At 27.7% G+C, this 19,279-nt stretch overlaps 1 long non-coding RNA gene across 1 annotated transcript in view; it reads right to left on the bottom strand.

Moving 5' to 3' along the window:
- The window catches only part of LOC136085705 (uncharacterized), a 17,526-nt gene extending 171 nt beyond the window's left edge, over nucleotides 1-17,355 (bottom strand). Inside the window, exons 1-2 of the long non-coding RNA XR_010641139.1 lie at nucleotides 17,306-17,355; nucleotides 1-1,105 (exon numbers count right to left, since the gene is read on the bottom strand). The exon at nucleotides 1-1,105 is cut by the window's left edge and continues 171 nt beyond it. This is a non-coding gene — a long non-coding RNA (uncharacterized LOC136085705). The remainder of the gene's footprint in view (nucleotides 1,106-17,305) is intronic.
- Nucleotides 17,356-19,279: the final 1,924 nt, after the last annotated feature.

Raw genomic sequence — 19,279 nt, 5'->3', positions numbered from 1 at the left:
TCAATAAATCCAAAAAAATTGTCTTCATTTTTATCAAAGTCGATGATAAAGGTTTGAATATCTTCTTTGGAAAAAATTACTTTATTTTCAATAAACAATTGATAAGCAATTTTACAAATGTTTAAAATATATTTTTTATTGGAATTGTTTTCCATCAATTGATAAATCAATTCATTGTTTTTGATGATGTGTTTTTGCAAAAAGTATAAAAAAATATTTGCGTACAAATCTGTCATTGTTAAAAAAGAATTTTTGTATAAGTTTTTTGAATTACTAATAATTTTACACATTGAAGATAAATAAAATGGAACAGATGACATGGACTTTGCAATTGCAGATTCCTTTAAAGTTGCTTTCACAACATCTTTTTTTTCCTTTAAAACATTATTTTCTATATAATTATTTATTCCGCTTTCATTAAATCCCATAATTTGAATGTTTATCTTATCACAATGCTCTGTAGATATACTTTGGTACTTATCAATTGCATAAACTCATAAACTCTACCAGCAACTACATATTTATATTTTTGAATTTCTGTTAAAGCATTAACAATTGGATAGTAACAAGTCAAACTAGGATTTATTAACTCATTTAAATATTTAAACTCATCTAACCCATCAATTATAAACAGTACAGGATGAATACTAATATCAAAATCATTTATAATTTCTTTGTAGAAAAATTTACTAATTCATTTATATTTGAAATATTTTGACATAGATTAAGCCTCCTGCATTCCAAATAAAACACAAGTTTAACATTTTCCCAAATTAGGCCATTTGACCAATCAAGCAAACATTTTCTAAGTAACCATGTTTTCCCAATACCAGCTATTCCAGATATTAAAGTTACAGATTTTTCTTTCATAAATATTTCACTATATGGAATTGGTGTATAACGCAATTGCTTTTCAAGAAACTCTTTTCGTTCAACACTAAATACAGCATCTGTTTGAGTATTAACTGCATCAACGATACATAGATCAACAAATTTATGCATTAAATCAACATTTGCAGGTAATTTTAATGGTGGTTGAATTCACATATTTTTCCATAGTTTGTAAGATAGAATCTTTTAAGCGCTGTGCATATCTCTGATATATCTAAATACAATAACTCATCATCATCATCATCATCATCATCATATATATTATATTATTATCATATATATTATATTATCAAATATAAAGGATTACAAGTAAATATGAAGACCTTCAAAATTTTAATTAAATAATTAAAGAAAAAGTTTTAAAATATTTTATACATGTTTTTTATTGAAAATATATGCACCAGATAAATGTTCCAAAAAGTTGTTCTTTTATATTTATAATACCCTAGACAGCCAAGTCTAAACAAAAATTAAAAAAAAAAGTTTAGAAAAATTTGTTTGCTATTAAAAAAACAGACTTAAATTTTAAATATTTCATTATGTCTGAAAAACTGGAGATTTGGTAATACTAACCATATATCATTTTGAGTGCATTTTATTACATTTAATTTGGTTAGAGTTTAGCAATTACCAAGTTTTGTAATACTGTTTTACTTAATTTTTTTAGGATTTATGCACAAGAAATGTGATGTCTAATTTTTGTTCGAATTTACAGAACTAAAATAACTTGTGAACAGTCACTGTCAAGCTAACCCAGGACAGTTTTTGTAGAATGTTATTATCCTTACCTTTATATTTCTTTATATTAAAATATGTTTCTACATTTTATCTTATTTTAAGTTGGTGTTTTTTAACTTTACTAAAGTTTAATTGTAATTATTTCAAGTCAAAACTACCGCAACGGTCCAATTGTCTGTCAATAATTAGAAAAAATTGCCTTATTTTTTGCAAAGAAAACTTTCACTAAAACTTCTGGATTCTCTATTGAAAAAAATCTTGTGCGGACATTTTCAAGCTTAAGAATAAACATCAAATATATTTAAAAAATAAATATTTATTATTAAATATATTATATTTATTTATTTGTAAATCTGTTTTTGATCAATTTATTCAATATATTTGATCAAGAATTTTTCAAGATTCAATTCAAAGGTCAATTTCAAGAATTTTCAAGATTTAAACTTTTTTCCAGTAAGGATAAATTCATGTCGCTAGATCAACATATGCATCATAGGGCAAACCCTATGTTACATGTTCAAGAACAAGACTTTTTGTAGTTTTTAATTTAAAGGTGATAAACGTTCATAATAAGGTAAAACAGTTATAACAAATTTATATTAACCACTGCATATTATTAGTGGTAAATATAACTTAGTCACAATCAATACAAATTGGTAATTTATGGGTCAACCATAATATACACAAGGCAATTTTCAACTTTTGACACCACTTCCCTTGTCACAACATTGTAACTCCATAGTAACAAGTCCCAGTTGAATGAATAAAAAAAACAACAACTAACCTCTTCCCCTCATCACATCTCCTTAACCCAGAGTGTTGTGTAATTTATAGACAACTCCCTAACCACTATACATTATAAGGAGAGAGTGGTCTGAACAGGTTTTATGTCATTGACACAATTTAAAATTGAACCAACCACAAAAACTAAATTAGTAGGATCTGAAAAATACTTTGAGGTTTAAAACATATAATACTCCCTCCGTCCGGAAATATGGTATACATTTTAGCAATTCTTGTTGTCCGGAAATATGGTATACATTTGCGAAAAAATAAAATAAATCAAAAAATGTACATGACAAGTATATTATATTAACTTTATTTGAAACATTATAATTAAATAAAAATAATTTTTTCACTGGAAATTTGATTTAGCTTTATTGTACGCTTCTTTGGAACATACATATTTTTCTAGTAGTCCACCTTCATGACGAAGTTTTCTTTACTTAAATGAAGTATTTTATAGCAATTTCCCCCACCTGCTAACATAATTAAGCTCCATTATATGCTTTCAATGTTATAAAAACGTTATCGAGAGTATTTGCTTCTAAGTGATGAATTGCAGCGGTATTAATTTTATTTGTCTCAAGAAACACTGATGTTTGAGCGTTTAGTTTTTAATTAAGAATGATATTGCTTACGTCAATTATTTCAGGTTATAATGTCATGAATATTTACTGTAACAATGTAATGACAGTTGCAATTTACTTTTATAATCACGATAATCTACAATTTTTGTTGAAATGTATACCATACTAGAAGAAAGAGAAACAACATTACAACATTGTGATAATGGTTGGCAAAGGTGGCCAGTGGTCCTTGTAATCCTGGAAAAGTTGAAATGTATTGAAATGTACCATATTTCCGGACGGAGGGAGAAATTTATTTTTTATAAATTCATTTTTAGTGGACTTGAAATATTTTACAATTTGTTGTTTACTAAAAATTGTGTATTTAAGAGACTTATATTAAACTGAATTATATTGTAAATAAGAATAACAACTGCAGGAACAGGATCATCGTGATCACCCTGCTACTGGTACCATGTAACCAAGTACTACCTGTCCCATGCCCTGCTGTCTTTTAGGGTTTATTTATTAAAGCAAAGGTTAAGAGAAATATACACTTACTTAAAAATTTCCCTGTCTTGGAGTAAAAACTAGAGATAGTGTCTCGATAAAAATACTCATTTTGGGCAGGTGTTAACTGCATCCAGCTAAAATTTCTCTGCCTTGGGGTTCTTGGTTGAGTAAAGGCTAGAAATGGTCTCAATAAAAATACGTATTATATGCAGATCCAGCTACTTAACTGCATCCAGTTCTTGTCTTGTAGAAGGCCTCCAGGCGAAGACTATGAAGGTAAATAGAATGATTCTATCGGTGAGCCTTGAAGCCCTTCTTTATCTATTAGGTTGGCTTGGATGTAAACATGTGTTACAATGTTTCCCTTTCTTTGATTGTGACTCTTCCTGTTAACTCTTAAAGAAGATACAGCTCTAAAACTCAGCTTAATGGCTCTGAGGCTGGCTGTTAATAAAGTTTCCCAAACTCTGTGATAGCTCTCAGAGAGACTGATTCCATCTACAGCTGTAAAATATCAGAATATTAACAGTGCCATGTTGTGTATGGATAGTGCCTCTGTTAATGCTTTTGGTGTGCATTAACTAGGCCACATAAGGAGAGCTAAGTCATAACTTTGGGTTAATTAGCAGGGACTGACAAAGTGCTCAATGCTCTTGCTCTATCTATGAATGAGTCAAGTTGCATTAATGGATACAATCCTTTGATTTGCAAAGACTCCAATCATTGCATGCTTGAGTCGGGAATATACTTACCTATCAATTCAACAATTCGATAAGTATTAGGTTTGAAACCTCCGATCATTCTTTTATTTGCTTCCACTTAACACCTCTTCACTCTAACACCTTTTTCTTGGTTCTTTAACGCTCTCCAACTTTTCAAGACTTTTTTATGATTATAGCTTTTAGATGTAGTTTCTTATAGAATTGTCTTTTATCTTTATCCCTCTGCCAATATTGTTGTTATTGTTTACTTTAATCAAACTAAATGGCATGACTCTAACACCACTAACAACCTTGCTGGCACAACAACACGTAACTTCTTCATTTCTCAATCTCTCACTCAGATAGTAAACTGTGTGACTCTTCTTCCAGAAAACCCTAATTACTTACCTTTACTCCTTGATTTCTATTTTTTCTCTAACCCTAGCCTGTGTTCAGTGCCTCCATTTTTGGTTTTCAAAATTTCAATAATTTCTTATGTACCTAAAAAAAGTCATATTGTTATCAGCATTTTATAGTAAAATTCTTACTGACCAAAATGAAAAATCATATATTATTCTGGATTACAGCAAATATATTCATTTTAGGAAAAAGGAAAAATCCAATCAACTTTAAATTGAGATTTCTATAAAACTACAAATGTTTTTTATTTCTTTTATTTTTTTTAATTAAACGTTACTTCCTTATCTATAATTGTGTTGATAAACTTTTGTTGACAAATAGCTTAAAGAATTTGATCTCTTGCCAAACAGCCCATATAGCCCCTTAAAAGTTGAAACTCTAATTGATGTAAACACATTTAATGTTAACAAAATTAAAATAAAATCGCAAAGGGAGGAAGTTTATGTTTAATGGTGAAAAGTAAAAAAAAAAAAAAGATTTATGAAGAAAAATAAATCAAAAAACATTTTGGTAATAAAAGTTTAAAAGATAAGTATATAAACAAGAATAAAGAATTTAAATAAAAATAAATAATAAAAAAAAATAAATAATAAAAAAGAAGTAACATCTACCACCATATTTTATGAAAAAAGAAAACAAATTATTTTAATTAATTTTGTACATTGTTTATGTCATGATATACACAAAATGTTGTATTTATTTTTTTGCATTTTTCTCTGTCAAATTTATATAATAGCAATTGTTTTTAACTAGCGGCTTTTGACGTGATTTGTTGATGGACGCCTTTTTGTTATTGTTTTGTTATCGTCTCAAAATTTTATGAAAAAAGAAAACAAACTATTTTAATTAATTTGGACATTGTTTATGTCATGTATTTGTGTATATAAAAAATGTTCGATCTCTCTTTTTCATTTTTTTGACTTTACTCCTTTATATTTTTATTCTGATTCCAACTTTTTTTAAGAATAATGTTCCCATTACTTCTTTTTTTATTACTTGTATTAATGTAGTTTACTTTATCATTTATCGTAATATAGACTTTAATATTGTATGTAGTAATGTATATTTTTTATTTTTAAGTTTGCCTTTATTTTGCTTTTTTTAAAAGTATAAATAATAACAACAAAAAAAGTAATTTAGACATAAATAATAGTAGTAATTATAAAAAATTATACTGTAATAATATTATTAATATAACAACAACAATAATGATAGTAATAAAAATAATTATAGATAATAGAAATAAAAAACATCAACTATATTTAAAAACAAAAAAGTTGAATAAACTAGTTTTAAAGGTTGAGAATGAAATGAGAGCTTAGTTCAAAAGAAAGGTTGTTCCAAGTTTTAATGCTTTGATATTTTATAGATTTATGCCTGTAATTAAAAGAGCGGTGTTTAGAGACAGACAGGTTTAAATAACTATCGGAACAAAAGTGGTAATGAGTGTTGGCACTTTTGGAATAGAAATTGATGAAAGTTAAAGGTAGGTTATTATGTTGGTGGCTCCAGACAAATAAGTGACAGCTTAAAAGTTGAGTACAGTCTCATAGTTTTAATACTTTAGAAGTTAGGCAGAGCACATTAGGATTTAAAATAATATTTGGAAATAAATAATCTTTAAAGCCTTGTTTTGGAGGTGGCACAACCTAATAAGAGCTTGTTGATGGGACTAACCCCATACTTGGCATGCATATCTTAGCTGCGAGCCAAAAATAGCATAGTATATGTTTGAGAATATCTCAAGATTAACATAATAGCAAATTTTGGCCAACATGCCATTAGATTTACTTTGTTTCATTGCTAAGTCTTTACAGTGGGATAAAAAGGAAAGATTTGAATCAATTTTTTACCTAGATATTTAATTGAGTTCAACAGGTTCAATTTTTTTACTAAACCTAAAGTTCAATCTATAGATTTTTTGTTTTATTTGAAATAAAGATAATGAGTTCAGTTTTATTAGAGTTGACAAAAAGTTTGTTGGAGTGAAGCCACTGAACTAGATTGGCAAGAACATGGTTTATGTGTTAATTTTTTATTTAATTAATTAGCATTAGATTAGTATCAACAGCAAAGTGGTAAACAGCAGCAAACTTAATGGATGTATGAAGATCATTTATATAAAGAAGGAAAAGCAGTGGTCCCAACATAAACCCCCAGGAACAGTATTGGAACATTTTACAAGGGTAGATTTTGAATCATTGATAGAAACAAATTAGTTCTTTTGTTTAAATATGTAGCAAACCATTCATAATAACTACTGAATTAAGCATAATATATTTATTAAATCTATTGAACAAATATAAGCAATGATTTACTGTAGATGCTTTCTGTAAATTGACAAATACACCACATGCAAAATATTTATCAACGATTGCTTTTCTAATCAATTCAGTCATTTCAATGAGGGCATGAGTTGTGAAGTGATTGGCTCGAAATCCATACTGATGGATGTAAATGCATTTAAATTTTTCAAGAAAAGCATAAAGCCTATTAACCATGGCCTTCTCAAAGAGTTTAACTAAATTAGAAAGCATCTACTTAGAAAATTAGAAAATAAATGAGTTATTTATAACAAGTTATTTATTATACAGAGAGGTTTTGAAATAGCGTGTAGGACTAGTTGAAGGAGAAATGTAGGTACGCTATTAGGACCAATACTTTTTTCAGTTTTGAGCATGTTTGTAATGAGACCTGATATTTCATTTCCTGTTACAGGATTAATAAAAAACGATTTAGCATTTGGAATATTAAGAAAGTCACTAAATACCTGTTTAGGGGGTATGGCTTTGCTAAACAGTTAGTTATGTATAGTGCTAAAAAAAAATTATTAAATATATTAGATACGGCAGTGTGATCAGAGATAAGACTTTCATTCAATTTAAGTTTAAAAAATGCATTGTGTGTAGAAGGTCTAATATTAATGATTACTTTTACTCCCTTCCAGGTGTTTTAAATACTGTTCAGATTATTATTAAAATATTTAAAAAAAGAATGTTTTTTTGCTAACTTTTAATAAATTGGAAATTTTGGTTCCATAAAATTTAAAAATAATTCATTTTTCTTCTAAATATTTTTTGATTTTATAAACTTTTTATAAAGTTTGTTTTTAACTGAGATAGATTTAAGTATTCTATTAACCTTTATCCAAGGTTTTGATTTCAGTTTAATTTGTTGGTTGGTTAGTATTTTGTAAGGAGCATGTTGGTCTTAGATTTCATCAAATGTTTTTAAAATGAAATTCATGGATTTATTAACATCAACTTTTTTAATGGAGAGTTCCCAGTTGATATCAGAAATTTCTTTAATAAATATACTTTATTTAATTTTTTGAAGCATCGTCTGAAAGTTTTTACTTTTTTGGGGTGGTTGGGTTTGCCATGAATGCAAATAAATTGTGCTATGTAGTCTAAAATCGAAATTGTAAGGTTACTTGAGAATTGATCAGTTAAATGAAAGTTCGTGAATATGTTATCATATATGTTATATGACTGTTATTGATGTAGCTGTAATGTGTGATGGTAAAATTACAGAAGGACTTAGTGAGTAAGATGTTAAAGAATCAAGATATGTAGAAACAAGGTTAGAATCATTGTGACTTAATAGATCCATATTAAAATCACTTATTAGAAAGATCCTTCTTTTTATTCATGACTTTACTTTTTAAGTAGAAGAGTTAAGTAGGAAGAAGTAAATTCATGTTGATTCATTTAATGATGACAATAAATGCAGCCAATTATTATATTTGATTTACAAGGTTTTCCAATTTCAACAAAAATAGACTCTAAATATTTAGAAGAGTAAATCATAAGATCATTGCAAACTACATAGTTTAAATTTGAGCTTAAGTATAAAAGTGCTCCACCTTTATTAGCCTCAGTAGGACAATCCTCAATATTTAACCCGTTTATGTATATATCAGTTATACTTGTATTGTTTATATATTAGATTCTGTAATATCTATTGCCATGGGAAAAATATTAAGAGAGCTGATAAGACTACAGAGTTCGTCAATGTGGAATGGTAGAGAAGCGATGTTAAGATGAATATATAGTTCTGAAATGGGAAGCATAGTTTTATTGAGATCAATAACGTCATAGTATTTGCAATTAACAGAACTGAGAAATTTATTTAGATCTTTTAAGATATTTTTAAAATTACTTGGAGTCTCAAAGAGTTTAATTAACTAGTAGATATATACCTGTATAACAATGTTGACTTAAGCTCCAAGTTGGGAATCGAGCTAAAGGCCACCTTAGATAAACAACTATGACAATACAAACCTGACTAGTCATTCAAAAGAAGATTATAAGAGTGTGCATCAATATGGTTACATATGGCATGGAACAATGAAATACAAAGATCATATTAGATTGGTCTTTAATTATCAGTTATATTTTTATGACATGTGTTGCGAAATAGAGATAAAAAAAAAAAAAAGCTACATAAAAGACTAAATTTGAAAACTTAAAACTTGGGTAACCGTTGGCGTAAAAAACGAAAAATATTTTCATAACAATATAAAGAAATAGAACAATGATAGAAAAAGTGATTAACACTAAAGGTAACTAAAAGATAACGGTTAATAAGTACCAAAGAAATACCCAAAAAGATCTAAGAAGTGCCCAAAATAGCACGAATGTTACCATAAAAGTGTAGTGATCAAAAAAATAGTAATTTTTTATAAAATACTTTATTAAAACATGATTTCTGTTTTAAATCATCATTTTTTTACTTTTATTTGACCGAGTTTTTAATTTTTATTGTTGTGCTGTGTATGTATGCACTTTCTTTTCCAATAAAAATAACTTAAGACTACTTTTTAAAATAAAACCTTGTATATATGCTATAAAAAAGGTGCGTACATATAGAATGTATGTCAGATTTTTCATAAGCAGCACTATTTTAAACCAGAACTACTAATATTTTATGTAGTCCCACATTGTGGGACTACATAAAATGTAATGTGGGTCTATATAGGCATCTTCAAATAAAGGCTCCCAAGACTTATTGATAGTATTTTAAGTAATAATTTTTTGTTGAATTTGTTTAGTAGGATGTCCAATCATGATTTTAAGACATCTCTTGTCAGAAAGCTGTTATATAAACATTAAATTATATCGTCAAAAAAAAAATAAAAATTATAAAAAAAAAAACTTCTCTACTAATGCTTTTTTCTTTTTCTTTCTTTTTAATTCTTCTTAATTCTTTTTATTTGCTTATTTCACTTTATTTTGTTTCTTTGTTTTATTTATTTATTTTTTATATTTATTTTTTATATTTAAGTTTATGAAGTGTTCATTTTTATTTTTTTCCTTAAATTTGAATGATTTTTTGCTTCAAGTTAATTTAGATGATCGTTGATGAATTATTTGTGCTTGTAAAATAGATGATAATTATTTTTGTAAATAGTTTTGTTTTTCTTTTATATTTATCTCCACTTTTCTCTTTACCGTTATAAAAATGCACCCGCCATTTGCGAAGACATTACAAGGACTAAAAAGCATAAATGGTTTTAAAGAAATCTCAATTTAAAGTTGACTGGATTTTACTGTGCCTGTGATTAAAGGTGGAGTTGACACATTATGCCAGGTTGTCAGATGTTACTCGTGTAGGCAAAAGAGTAACCAATCACCATTTACACTGTTTTTTACGTTGAAGCATACAGCACTTATATTTTATTCTTGTAAATTCACCTAATTTATAAAAATAGGGACACACATGGAAGACTTTTTGATGATCCCTTTCAATGAAAGGGATCATAGAAAAGTCTACTTAGAAAAAATAAAATGCAAATAACAACCTTCACGTTATAGTTGCAATAGTAATATTTGCCAAATAATTCCAAAAAACTATCTATATAATCTATATAATCAAGCAATTTCAGAGAGGCACAAAAAAGATTCTTATTGTTGTAATATCTTTAACATTATTGAATCCTTCCTTTCCAATCGTAGTATAAAAGTTGTCCTCGATGGACAGCACTCTTCTTCTTATTCTGTAACTTCAGGGGTTGCTCAAGGTTCTATCCTTGGCCCTATACTCTTTTTAATTTAAATTAACGATCATCCAGATATTTTCACGTCTAAGGTGGCATTCTTAATGATACCATTTATTCTTGTCATGATAAGAAGCCAACACTCTCTGATTGCTTGGAGGGGGCATTTGAGCTTGAAAAAGATCTCACTTCGCTAAAGCATGGGGCTCACAGTGGCTGCTAATAAGTGGCTCAGATAAAACTCTTTTCAGCCAATCGTTATCACAATAATTTAGATCAAATGTGTTGCAAAATTAGCATCTGCTAAGGTTGCATCTCTTTATCGAGCTTGACACTTTCTTACTTCGAATTCTATTTTCTATCTCTATAAATCTCAAATCCGTCCTTGTATAAAATACTGTTGCCATATCTGGGGCGGATATTCTAGTGATGCCCTTTCTCTTTTAGACAAGGTGCAAAAACGCATTGTAAACATAGTTGGGCCTACTCTTCAGCCAACCTCCAACCATTATCACATTGTTGTAATGTTGCTTCTCTTTCTCTTTTCTACAAATACTAAAATGGGCACTGCTCTAAAGAGCTAGCATCTCTTGTGCCAAATTCATATCTCTTGTGCCAAATTCATTATCGTGTTATTCATCATTCAATTAAGTCTCATCCTTTTTCTGTGACTGTTCCTAAGTGCTTCAAAAACTCTTAATTGTCCAGTTTTTTCCCTCGAACATCAGGTGTTTGGAATTTGCTTCCTTCATCTTGCTTTCCTGATATATATAATTGGCTATCCTTTAAGTTGTCTGTCAATCGTTATCTTGCTCTACAATTTTCATCCTTTCACTTCCAGTAACTTCCAACACTAATAATGGTTGCTTGCAGCCTTGTTGGAAGCGAAAATAATTAAAAAAAAAGAGCACATAAATATATATATATATATATATATATATATATATATATATATATATATATATATATATATATATATATATATATATATATATATATATATATATACATTTGTATATATATATATATATTTATATATAAATATATATATATATATATATATATATATATATATATATATATATATATATATATATATATATATATAAGAACTTTATACTTTTTCTGTTAAATAAAGTTAATTTTAATATACATTAATGATAGAATATAGACTATAATCAATTTAATGTTATAACAAATTTTTGTTACAAATTTATCTTTTCACATAAATTAAAAAACATATTTTTAGGCTGAAAACAGATATTATTAAGGGGAAAACAAATAGAAGAAAATTTTATAATTAAAGCCATTTTAAAAATTATGTTTAATAAAACAAAATATATTTTTATTGTAAATACAATTCTCTCTAAAAGCTATAGCTTCAAAATACAAACTAAGGAAACTCAAACAAAGCCTCTGCATGGACAAATTGAGCATGATACTACCAATGACACAGTGAGGTCTTGGTCATATTTTTTTACTTTTAAACAAGATAAAAACAAATAATTTTTTTTGATTTGTTTTAAATATCATGTTTATAAGTAAAATCAAAATAAGGTATCACTTGATAAATGAATATAACAAATTTGTTTTATTCAATCAAATAATTTTTAAGAGAGATTTTAGAAATTTTGAAGTCACCAAAGATAATGACCATTGAAAACCAATGATCACTTACATGAGCAACTGACAAAGTAAATAAAACTAATGATTGTAACATTATTAAAGCAATCTTTGCTAACATGATACTAAATTTAATTTACAATATTCTTTTACAATGTAATCAAGTCATATCAACAATAACAACTGAAATATCTGTCTCTAAATCATCTGAAACATCCATCACCATTTCTAACAGAATTTTAAGGCAAACAAAGGATACTTAATCCTGGTTGTTAATGTTAAAAAAAAACGTAGAATTCCTTTCTTAGCAGAAAATTTTGTAGAGCTTACTGGTGAATTTGAAGTTTCTAAATGATATATAAAAAAAATTGGTGTATATTTATTTAAAAGAACATGAAAAAAATAATGACATTGATTTATAGTATTCTTTACCGCAACCTAATTAAATATTAAAATAAAATTCAAATATTTTAATGTCATGAAAGTCACAATAACAACAAATAATCACTGAAAAAAATAAAATCATTTCTATTGTACTTTAAAAACAAACAAAATATATAATTTCATCATTTCTATTGTACTTTAAAAACAAACAAAACTGAAAATAAATTCAGGAGAAACAAACTAAAATCCCCTATTTTTATGTCAGAGTTTGTTGTCTTAAGGCACTTGATTAAGTAAAGGTTAAAGATGCACAGTCAGCCTAGAAAGGAAAAGTTTTGGAAATAGGATCATAACTAATGATCAAGATATCCTAGAAAATTCATTGAGGAGTTTTTAGAAAGATATTTTTTTGCTTTTTATAGGAAAATTTTAAATTTTTTATATTAAACTAAATTTGTCAACAGGTTCAAAAATAATAAAAGATATATCAAAAATTTAAATAACTTTAGGGTCTGGTTTCTACTGTTCTATTGATAAGAAGTTTAGTATTTAAAAACAAGTATTCTGTCAAATTTGGATTTAAAATAATGTTAGTATAATAAAATTATAAGGAAAGACTGTAAATAGTTCGACTTCCAGACATATTTGAAGATAAAATGTTAATAACTTTATAATTAATCATAAATAAGGTTTTCAAACATATCATCAAAATATCTCTTTGGTTTTGAAAACATACGCTCATGAGATCTGCTTGTATGGTCAAATAAACCACAATTTTGGCATAACTTTGGAGGATGTGAATGGATAATTAACTTAATTTGACTTAACAGTTTTGTAGGCTTTAATGAATTGTGTGAGTCTATTTCTTTGATTTGTTTTACATTTTTATTTGCCTCCATTAGATTTATTTTTTATTTTACTTCTGCTGAAACAAACACAAAATTATATCAAGTAAACAAATAAAAAATTGAAAATTTTCATATTTGTAACGAAAAATAAAATATTCACATATTTTTAAGAAAAAAATAATTATCACTGTTCAACATTTTTTAAATTAAGTAAATTAAAAAAAGTACTAACTTGCCTCAGTTCCACTTAAAAGAAATGTTAAATGATTTGAAAACTGCTTATTTGAAGATAAAAAGTTAAAATAGTAGAAAATGTGAATAACTTTTATAATTAATCATAAGGTTTTCAAACATATTTTCAAAATATCTCTTTGGTTTTGAAAACATACGCTTAGATCTGCTTGTATTGTCAAATTAACCACAATCTTGTCAAAACTTTGGAGGATGCGAATGGATAATTAACTTAATTTGACTTAACAGTTTTGTCAGCTTTAATAAATAGTGTGAATAAATCTATTTCTACGATGTCACAGCGTCACGAAATGACTTTTAATTCGAACCTCTTGTCCCGAGAAAACCCTTTGGAGGTTTGAGAGTACACATGTGTAGAATAACACTAGAATTGGTTTTGAAATCTTTCATCATCGTCCGAGAAAGAAAAATCAGTTTAAAGTTTTTAATTTTATTGCTCAGAATAAAAATTTTACAAAAAATTTCTTTAAAAAAATCTGCTCTCTATTATAACATATAAATTTCTTCAACATATAATGTGTTTGCAACTCTAAACGAAGCAAAACCAAAAAAAATACATACAAACTATTCTTGAAAGACAAACAGTTTTCTACTTTCAGCTTTGAAATTCAAGCTGTGAAAAACATTAATGATTCTAGATACTTATACAAAATTATTCTACTCAATTGATTAAGAAGCAAGCCTTTATTAAACTCTTACATAGCATATGTAATTAATAACTCTAAATGTCTCTTCTGCAAATAGAAATCAAAATAAATGTTTACTGTTATACTCGATCAAACAGTTTCGAAGATTCCTGGGATAATCCCGATGGATGGCTGGCCTCTTGAAACGTTGCCAATGAAGACTGAAGTTGTGGTGAAGTGACTCTGTGGCTTGCTCAGAAAAGATGCCCAGAGAGTGGTTGTGGCGATCAATAAACTGTGTCACATGGAAGAAAACAGCATGTGCTTTGGGGGTAACACTTGTGTTTGGAAGGTTGAGATAGGAAGCTTTAAACTCTTCAATAAGCTCACAGTAGTTCTGTTGGAGTGTATTCCCAAAGCAGGCATGAACAACAGCATCAAATTTTCTGAGGGTTTCAATAAATGGAAATGCCAAAAAGCAAGCATGCTTCTCTGCAAGTTGTTGAAGTGAGTCAACATTTTTCAAAAGCTTTCTACACTCATTGCCAGCAAATTGTCCTCCATGAAAAGGTTGTTGTTGAATGTTGATCATCTTTGGCCAACTTTGGCCATCTGCATTTTGCCAAACCTGACAGAGGTTCTTAAAGAGGTGGTTCACAACACCAATAAGAAGGTGAAGTTCCATAGGAGGAATAAAATCTAGGACAAGAGTATCATCAGAAAGTCTTATTATTGGCTGGTGAACAACATTATGAAAGTTCCTTGCCTTTTTTGTTTGGGCACCGGCTGCTTGGAAGTCTTCAAAATCAGAACGAATGGAGCCAAATGTTCGAAGCTCACCACTGTGATGAAGAGATTCTTTGACTCAATGTCACACCAGGTGCAAGGGTGTGCACTAGAGTGAGATTGCAAGCCACAAATTATGTTAGCAAGCTTCATGTCGCATGACAACACAAAAGACATTCTCTCTAAACACAGTTTATCCAGGATTTGTTTGACATTGTCATAGTTTTCAGAGACATTTTTTTGCAATGGCCACCAAAAGTTGATGCTTCACTCCTGAGTCTTTGAAATTTTTAAAGAGAGGTTTCTTTGATGGAGGAGAAGTAGCTGGTGTTTCTAAGCTCATAATACCAAAAGAAACTTTCACGAACCCGCCTCCACCATCTATCCCCACCTTAATAAGCTGGTCTGACTGAGGGCCTCTGACTTCAGCAACAGTGTTTCTTAATGCCTCCATGCCATTGCAGTACACCAATAAATGTTTAGACTCTCGCAACAATTTAGATCAAATGTGTGGCAAAATTAGCATCTGCTAAGGTTGCATCACTTTATCGAGCTTGACACTTTCTTACTTCGAATTCTATTTTCTATCTCTATAAATCTCAAATCCGTCCTTGTATGGAATACTGTTGCCATAGCTGGGGCGGATATTCTAGTGATGCCCTTTCCCTTTTAGACAAGGTGCAAAAATGCATTGTAAACATAGTTGGGCCTACTCTTTCAGCCAACCTCCAACCATTATCACATTGTTGTAATGTTGCTTCTCTTCTCTTTTCTACAAATACTTTAATAAGCACTGCTCTAAAGAGCTAATGTCTCTTGTGCCATCTACAAAAATTCATTATCGTGTTACTCATCATTCAATTAAGTCTCATTCTTTTTCTGTGACTGTTCCTAAGTGCTCCAAAACCTCTTATTTGTCCAGTTTTTTCCCTCAAAAATCACATTGCTTGGAATTTGCTTCCTTTACCTTGCTTTCCTGATATATATAATTTGCTATCCTTTAAGTCGTCTGACAATCACTATCTTGCTCTACAATCTTTATCTTTTCTCTTCCAGTAACTTTCATCACTAATAGCGGTTGCTCGAAGCCTTTTTGGAAGCAAAGACGTTTTAAAAATAAATAAAAAAGCATACAATTGATTTTGAAAAGTTTAAATATTTCTGCATAAAAATATTTTAGGTTGGGGGAGTTTAATAACCCAACTTTAATGGTTTAAAGCTTATTTTATATATATATATATATAATTTATTTTATATATATATATATATATATATATATATATATATATATATATATATATATATATATATATATATATATATAAGAACAGTATTTTTTTTCTGTTGAACAAAGTTAATTTCAATATACATTAATGATAGAATATAGACTACAATCAATTTAATGTTTTAATAAATTTTTGTTACAAATTTATCTTTTCACTTAAATTTAAAAACATATTTTTAGGCTGAAAACAGATATTATTAAGTTGAAAACTAAAAGAAGAAATTTTTATAGTAGTAGAAATAAAAGAAATAGAAGAAATTTTTATAGAAATTTTTATATTTTAAAAAGTATGTTTAATAAAACAAAATATATTTTTTATTGTAAATACAATTCTCTCTAAAAGCTATAGCTTTAAAACACAAACTAAAGTAACTCAAACAAAGCCTCTGCATGGACAAATTGAGCATGATACTACCAATGACACAGTGAGGCCGTGGTCATATTTTTTTACTTTTAAACAAGATTAAAACAAAAAACTTTTTATTTTTATTTTAAATATCATGTTTATAAGTTAAATCAAAATAAGGTATCACTTGATAAAAGAATAAAACAAATTTGTGTTATTCAATCAGATAATTCTTAAGAGAGATTTTAGAAGTTTTGAAGTCACCAATGATAATGACGATTGATAACCAATAATCGTTTACATGAGCAACTGACAAAGTAAATAAAACTAATGATTGTAACATAATTATAGCAATCTTAGCTAACATGATGCTAAATTTAATGTACAGTATTCTTTTACAATGTAACAAAGTCATATCAACAATAACAACTGAAATATCTGTCTCTAAATCATCTGAAATATCCATTACCATTTCTAACATAATTTTAAGGCAAACAAAGGATACTTAATCCTGGTTGTTAATGTTAAAAAAAACGTAGAATTACCTTTCTTAGCAGAAAATTTTGTAGAGCTTACTGGTGAATTTGAAGTTTCTAAATGATATATAAAAAAAATTGGTGTATATTTATTTAAAAGAACATGAAAAAAATAATGACATTGATTTATAGTTTTCTTTACCGCAACCTAAATTAAATATTAAAATAAAATTCAAATATTTTCAATTTCATGAAAGTCACAATAACAACAAATAATCACTGAAAAAAATAAAATCATTTCTATTGTACTTTAAAAACAAACAAAATATATAATTTCATCATTTCTATTGTATTTTAAAAACAAACAAAACTGAAAATAAATTCAGGAGAAACAAACTAAAATCCCCTATTTTTATGTCAGAGTTTGTTGTCTTAAGGCACTTGATTAAGTAAAGGTTAGAGATGCACAGTGGGCCCAGAAGGAAAAGTTTTGGAAATAGGATCATAACTAATGATCAAGATATCCTAGAAAACTCATTGTTGACTTTTTAGAAAGTCTTTCTTGCTTGTTATAGGAAAATTTAAATTTTTAATATTAAACTAAATTTGTGGACTGGGTTCAAATTACCATAATTGGTTATTTTTGGACCATATTTGGTCATTTTTGATAAATAAGAATTTTTTGATAAATACTCAAAATTTAATTTTTTTTAGATAACATGTAAAAAAGTAATTTATTAGACATAATGAAAAGAAAATTCAAAAATTTAAATAACTTGGGGGTCTGGTTTCTACTGTTCTATTGATAAGAAGTTTAGTATTTAAAAACAAGTATCTGTCAAATTTGGATTTAAAATAATGTTAGTATAAAAAAATTATAAGGAAAGAGTTCTAATGATTCGAACTTGCAATATATATTTAAAGATAAAAAGTTAAAATAGTAAAAAAAGTTAATAACTTTATAATTAATCATAAATAAGGTTTTCAAACATATCATCAAAATATCTCTTTGGTTTTGAAAACATACGCTCATGAGATCTGCTTGTATGGTCAAATAAACCACAATTTTGGCATAACTTTGGAGGATGCAAATGGATAATTAACTTAATTTGACTTAATAGTTTTGAAGGCTTTAATGAATTGTGTGAGTCTATTTCTTTGATTTGTTTTACATTTTCTGCCTCCATTAGATTTATTTTTTATTTTACTTCTGCTGAAACAAACACATAATTATATCAAGTAAACAAATAAAAAATTGAAAATTTTCATATTTGTAACGAAAAATAAAATATTCACATATTTTAAGAAAAAATAATTATCACTTTTCAACATTTTTAAATTAAGTAAATTAAAAAAAGTACTAACTTGCCTCAGGTCCACTTCAAATATTTGAAGAGAAGAAATGTTAAATGTTTTAAAAATGAATGACAGAGTAGAGGCAAGTTAGCACTTTTGAAAAATATTTAAGAAATAATCTGATTTTTTATAAAAAATAACAACATAAATTTATAACATAATTACATAATTAAGTTTCGTTAAAAAAATTTATAAATAAAATATTGAATGGAAACTAACGAAAATTACTCAACTTTTAAAGATACAAAAAAAAAAATTGAAAATTCATCAACTTCAAAATTGCATATCATCACTTAGAAATTAGCTAGAAACATAATTTTTTAATTTTGAGTTTCTGAATAAATAATTTTTATAGACTTTCTCAAACAAATATTTTTTGTCTATTTCCACCTCTGGACCCACTATGAAATGGTGTCTTGATAAAATAACTTATCTTGGGCAGATGTTAACTGCACCCAGCTAAAAATCCCCTACCTATAGGCTCTTGGTTAAGTTAAGGCTAAAGAGAGTGTCTCAATAAATTTATATATTGGGCAAATGTTAACTGTGTGTTGTTAGTTGTGCAGATGTTAACAGCTACTGCCTTGTAAAATAAGCAATCCTAAGCAAAGACATCAGGAATAAGTAAAATAATTCTATTGACCAGCCTCAAACCCCTTCTTCCACAGTTTGGGAAACCTGACTACC

This window comes from Hydra vulgaris, chromosome 10 (assembly GCF_038396675.1).
Source record: "Hydra vulgaris chromosome 10, alternate assembly HydraT2T_AEP".
NCBI classification, from domain to species: Eukaryota; Metazoa; Cnidaria; class Hydrozoa; order Anthoathecata; family Hydridae; genus Hydra; species Hydra vulgaris.
The sequence above is the reverse complement of the archived record's forward strand: the minus strand, read 5'-3'. Positions and strand labels throughout refer to the sequence as shown.